The sequence below is a fragment of the Poecilia latipinna genome, unplaced genomic scaffold, assembly GCF_001443285.1.
Source record: "Poecilia latipinna isolate Pla-1442-1.1 unplaced genomic scaffold, P_latipinna-1.0 Scaffold3298, whole genome shotgun sequence".
Classification (NCBI taxonomy): Eukaryota; Metazoa; Chordata; class Actinopteri; order Cyprinodontiformes; family Poeciliidae; genus Poecilia; species Poecilia latipinna.
This window is the reverse complement of record NW_015115914.1, coordinates 38,986-45,212: the sequence shown is the minus strand read 5'-3', so window position 1 is coordinate 45,212 and position 6,227 is coordinate 38,986. Positions and strand designations below refer to the sequence as shown.

The following is a 6,227-nucleotide window of genomic DNA, read 5'->3' as shown; positions in this document are numbered from 1 at the left end:
ATTACTCGATTAATCGTAAGAATAATCGATAGATTACTCGATTACTAAAATATTCGTTTACAACAGCCCTAGAAAAAACTTACATTGTGTATTCAATATATTCAGATTTTTCCAGAGTACAATATACTATCAGAGAATTGTACAAACTGTCAGTGTATTAAAAGTTTACAGACAACATGCTTATGAAAATTAGCACAATAAAACAATAGGTACACTTTAAAGGAAATGTGAAAATATTTAATCAAGGACAGAGTATTGTTTTTATACAATGTCACAGTATCCCAGTATTACTGCAGACAAACTGACATTTCTCCTTCCTAAGAACAGTGGGAGGTGGGGTATACCAACGAGCAAGTTGAACAACTTGCATAATTTGCATTTGTATTTATTTATTTATTTCAAACAGGTTTTACAAACAAGTGAACAAGTAATCAGTAGGATAGAGAAAAACATGTGCATAAATAACCAAGAACAAAACAATTAGTTTAATACTACTTTGGTGTTTGAAAAAGAGCAGGAAGAAATGAACACTTAAGTGAACATTTAATCCTACCTCTTATCTCAATTTAATGAAATATATTACCTACTCACTCAATAATGATCAAAAATTTGAAATTAAAACTGTTATAATATTTATGTGCCGTTTAATGCACTGTGGTAATAAATTATATTACACAAAAAAGATGGCTACAAACTAACTCATGAGACAATAACATGTATTGATAATACTGGTAGTAACAATGATGACTGTAAATAACAACCTGACATACAGCTAAAGGTTCCCATAATGATGCATGTTGCACAGAATTTTATTGTTTCTTCTGTTCTTGTCTCTGTAAAATAATTTTGGGCTTATAAAGCTCATGATAGCTGGTTAAATGGGCAGATTATCTGTCCTGTTGCAGAACCAAACCTGCAAGAAGCTGTTTATTGCAAAGACACAACTGCTACCTGAAAACAGCCTTTCCTGAAGAAAGGAAAGCATGGTGCGTCTCTAATATTCAAATATTTCTCAGGTGACTTTAACAAAGATTTTTAACAGATTCCCCATTCTTAAGCTAACCAACTGAAAGCAAACAGAGATGATTGGACCAGATAGAACATTACCTACTTCTACTACATATCTAAAGGAAGTATCTGGCATTTTCTTCCTTTCAGAAGGAACTGAAGACAAAGGAACGATGGAGCAGAGCATGTTAAAACTGTAGCTTCTTTAACATACCTTGATTTCAGAAACATCAACCATCTTTAACAGTAATGAGACTAGAATTTTCCACATCTTTCTATAACGGTGTTAATGTTGGACATTATGAACAGGAAATAAGAGTGCCTGACAAATGGCCTTTGCCCTGTTCTACCTGCCAGGAAAGTGACACTAGAAGGAGCTGCAGTGGTTCTAAGCCAGCCATCTGTCTGCCTGCTGAAGAAGTGACTCACAAGGCCACGTCTGACAGTGTGCTCACTTCTTCTCATAATCACTTCCATCTCTGGCCTAATTGGAATCATACCTTACTGACTTTCATTTGAGACACTGGAATTTTTGCACCTTAAAGTACAGACATTGTAACGTCTGCAAACATATTCTTGGTCTGCAACAGCTGCTAATCATTAATCTGTTTTCACTTACGATAGCAACAAAAATAAATATGAAGAAAAAAAAACAGCCAATGAACACTATTCCACCAAGAGCAACATCTGACCAAAAGAAAGGTCTGCTCAGTTCTGTGAAAAATGTTAAGAATTTGCCATCAGTGCCAGAGGATCATCCAAGTTACTCAAATTGGTGGCAGCAAAACGAGACGCTCAGACATGGATCAGAATCTTGCATCCACATTCTGGCAAGCACCTTGTGTCTCCTGCCAACAGATCTGATAAATCATTCTGGGTTCAGCTCACACAGAAACTGATTACTCTCAGCTGCGAGGAAACCATCACTCTAAAGACTCTGACAGTTCTTCTCTTTTCCAGTGTCTTTTATTTCTCTCAGCAGTAGAAAAAAATTATATCATTGCCATCTGTGCTGGCAGATAAACAGTCTGACTGAGTAGACTGTTTATTTCTTCAGCTGCGGTGATGAACCACAGCACACACAGTACATACTGCAACAGAAAGGTAGCAAAATAAAAGCTAAAAAGTACATGGTGATGTGGTGTTATGTTGAATAGTGTAGCAAATTCTAAAACAGATACAAGAAAAGTTACATGTAGGGTAATAAAACCATCTCAATGCATTTCAATAAACTTTCCTCTTAACAATGGGATTTATTTGCCAATGACACAGTCAGGCACTGATGGACGCAGGGACAGAACAGTGAATAAAAAAACAGGTGTTTATTAGGAAATAAACTTATTCTTAGTCAGACAGGCCAGGGTCAGAACCAGGGAATCCAAATCGGGGTCAGGCAGTTCCTGATCTCAGGGTCAGACAGACAGGGGGTCAAAGTCAGGAGGTCCAAATCCAGTGGAGAGGGTCAGGATCGGGGACAGGAGAGGCAACTAGGCAGAAGGAAGAGACCGACAGGTTAGTTACTGGGCAGTTAGCTCAAGTTTCTACAGCAGGCCTGAGGGTGTTACCGCTGAGGGTTTCACAACAATCTGACGCCGTGCAGGGGAAGGATCTGTCCTTATATGGCAGCAGCTGGGGATCAGGGTAATGATGATCAGGTGTGAGTGGTCACAGCTCAGCAGCAGCTGTGACAGCCAACTTCTCCACAGTAGAAGTTAGCACATGCATCTCTCATGTTTACAGAAAATCCAGGGAAATACAGGAGAACGTATCTTGTAGGTGTTGGTATAGAAACAAAAACACTTTGTCAGAGGCGAGCATGTCAATTTGAGATAATAGAAAAGCAACAGCAGCACGAGTAACAACCCATTCCAACCAAGAAGAATTCCTTACCCACCATAAGCTCCAATGTTACCTGGATCATCTACCAAACTCACTGAAATCAATACATCTTGTGTCTTTGAAAAGCAAATGTCCTCAGCTGACCCATATGTGCAGTTTGGTTAATCAGATCACCTGTCAGGACCGTTTATTGTCAGAGGTCTGTAATCCTTTTGATCCCAGTCAGGTTGTCATTTATCTCTACTATCTCCGATGCTTTTATAATTTTTTTATTATGTAGTTTTTTTTCCGTGTTGTGTTTTGCATTGTAGTTTTGATTACTTTTCTTTTTAGCTTAGTTTATTTGTAGTTTTATTGCATGGAATCTAGTCTTGTTTTCTGTAGTCGTGATTATTTTTTGTTTCTCACTCTTTAATCCCTATAAACACAGTTAAGTTTCTCTTTCTTTAGCTTTAGTTTCTGCCAACAGCATACAATCAGCATTCCATTTCCATGTACAGTATTCAGTATTCAGTGTGCAGCCGTGACAAAACTGGGACCAGTGTCCATTAGACTAATACGAAGCAGAATGAGATATTCCTCAGGATTCTCATGAAATGTGATGCTCAAACAAAAATGTAAAACTGATGAGAGCAGTTAGAATAACCAGGGCTTTACAAAGAGTGGGGTGTACAGTAAAACATGTTGGTGGCAGTGTGATGGTCTGGGGGTGCTTTGAGCTTTCAGGACCCAGAGGGCCTGAACTTAAAATCCTCCAATGTCTCAAAGCTCAAGGTTGAAGCACAGAGACATGTTGTGCTTGGTTTGGCCAACACATTTTACAAAATATGGCAACCACTCTTATGCCATATTGAAAGACTCTTAGACAATTCAGAAAAATGTCAACTAAGACTTGTTTTGTTGTTACTTGCTTTGTTTCTATATTTATGCAATAGATGTGTGGATTTGTGGGTGGATTTGAATGTGTTGGTAGGGGATTTATTTAGCTGAAAATTCAAACAAAAGTATTCAAATAAAAACCCTCATATCTGGCTGATTTACAATTGTGTAAAGATGTTTCTCCACCGCTGAAAAGTTGTCCTAACCAGTCAGTAGGTTTAAGGGGAAATCACTTTTTCACACAGGACTATGTAGGTTTGGATTTGTTTCCTGCCTTAATAGTAAAAACTGCAGTTTGTGTTTTACTTGTGTTGTCTCTAATATTTAAATTGGTTTGATGTTCTGAGACACTGAAATGTGACAAACATGTTAAAAATAGGAAATCAGTAGAACAAACACTTTTTCACACCACTGAGTAAAACAGGTAACAGCAAAAAGAGCAAAACAGACATACAAACTACTGAGGTCAAATTTATCACATAGCACATTTCAACAATAAGGCAGTTATTGTTGAAATGTGTTTATGGCATAAACTACTTTATGGCATATGCATAAAGTAGTTTATACCATAAACACATAAAGTAGCCAATTATGAAACAAGTAATAAATGTTACATTTTGTCAAATACCATCAAATTCATCAAACAAATATACATCAGATATATTGATGTATATAATCTAACACAATAAAATACCTGAATAACACAATTAACTGGAACAAAGGGAACATTTTTTGACACAATGTAATCCCCAATTCTGTGTTGGAAACGTGTGTTGGTTAATTTATTTGTTGAGTGTTTAAAATATGACTGTTATAAAATCATATATTTTCCTGTGTTTTAGATCTTCAGCTCTGCTTCAACTTTGACACAAAGAACTACAAGATCTTCCATGGTTCTATAGATGCTCAGTTTGGATACACGGTTCAACAGCACGAGACAGGAGGGCGCCAATGGTAAGAGTCCCCCTAAATTTAAATATTCACAATCAAACAGAATGAGATTTCAAAGTCAATATTCTGACATGTTTCAAGTTTTATGAAGAGTCCTGGGTGCTTTTCCTATATTTCTTGTCATTCATCCATCTTGAAACACTGCCAGTGTACCCATATCTTTGTGCCTGTATTTACATACAGAAATGTCACTATTACAGAATGAGTCACACAAAGAAGCTGCTGGAAAGAATAGAGGAAGATCGGTTTAGGTCAGAAGTATACATTTATGATTTCATGTTAAGAATAGTATTACAGATGCAGACTTTGCTATTAGAGTCCTGATAGAGAAATACTGAGGCCAGATGGAGATGCATTGATTGATTGAACACCGTTTTACTAATTAATTAAATCCTGTAGGCATGGTGGTGCCTTATCCATAAGACATAAATAAGACAGTCATTTCTAAATAATTGGAAACGGCATCCTTGTAGCTTTAAAGAAGGTGTATGAATGACAGAGTGCAGAGAGGAGCTGTGGTATTACATGAGGAGGTCTGAAGCAGTTCTTCACTGGCCAGTGACCTGTCAAAGTGACACAACTCAGGCATGGATGGACGCCGATACTAAACAAGCTCCAGTTTATTGGACACTTTTCTCTCCTGGTCAGAGAGGCTAAGATCAGGTGTGCGGGTCCGATCTAGGGTTAGTTCCAGCTCTCAGGGTCAGACAGGCAGAGGGTCAAAGTCAGGAAATCAAAATTGAGTGAGTAATTATGTCCTAGTGAAAGACATACAGGGACAGCAAATACAAGATAATGGTGAAAAATTAATGCAGCCCTGAATGGATATAAATTGTGTGACATTTCAATGACCTATTGAAACAATACCACAGCGATTTTGTGCTGTAATCAAAGGTAAAGGTGGTCCCACAAAACAGTAGAGCAGGGGTCCTCAAATCCAGGCCTTGAAGCCCACTGGTTCAAACCTGGTTCAACATACCACAATCTGAAAACGACCTCATTATTTGGCCCAGGTGAGCTAAACCCTGCAGAACACCAACACGCCTGGATCTGAGGGGTCCTACTATTTGTGTGACAAATTTTGTGGCAATCAAACAATCTACTGACAAAGAATAAACCTACTAATCTACTAATCAACAGGTCAGAAATAATCAGAAAATGTTGAGCAATCTTTTTTGAATAATTGCTTAAGTTTTATTTTATTCATTCATTTTATAAATCTCGTGTCAAAAAAAAATCTACTTCTGATTTCTTTCTCATCTTAGAGGAAAAGGAATGAAGTTCTATCTTCCAGCTCCAAATTAAAATAACAACTTTCATGTATAAAAATACAATATAGGTTGAGGTTTACAGCTAACAAAGTGTTAGTTCAGCCTTTTACCTTTCTCCCTCTGTTGAGGGAGCTTAGGCCTGTACTGCTCCAAAATATGTCCTCATATGGATGAACTGATCCCAGCTGGGACCAGACATGAAAGTAATAGTGTTACGACCCGGCTCGTGAGCCGCAACAAAAAGCCAGGGAGACACGGCCTTCAATAAAAAATACGCTC

General features: G+C 37.6%; 1 protein-coding gene and 1 long non-coding RNA gene across 3 annotated transcripts in view; one reads left to right on the top strand and one right to left on the bottom strand.

The window, feature by feature from the left end:
• Positions 1-2,310: 2,310 nt before the first annotated feature.
• On the bottom strand, positions 2,311-3,095 carry LOC106940610 (uncharacterized). Its single transcript, XR_001423150.1, has 2 exons — positions 2,574-3,095; positions 2,311-2,495 (listed from the first exon to the last, which is right to left on the bottom strand). It is a non-coding gene; the product is annotated as an uncharacterized LOC106940610 (long non-coding RNA).
• A 1,326-nt stretch (positions 3,096-4,421) lies between these two features.
• LOC106940611 (integrin alpha-11-like) overlaps positions 4,422-6,227 on the top strand; it is a 40,698-nt gene continuing 38,892 nt past the window's right edge. The window contains exon 1 of one of the 2 annotated variants that reach the window (XM_015023390.1): positions 4,422-4,680. The gene's annotated coding sequence lies outside the window, so the exon portion shown is untranslated. The remainder of the gene's footprint in view (positions 4,681-6,227) is intronic. The other variant, XM_015023388.1, reaches the window with a different exon arrangement.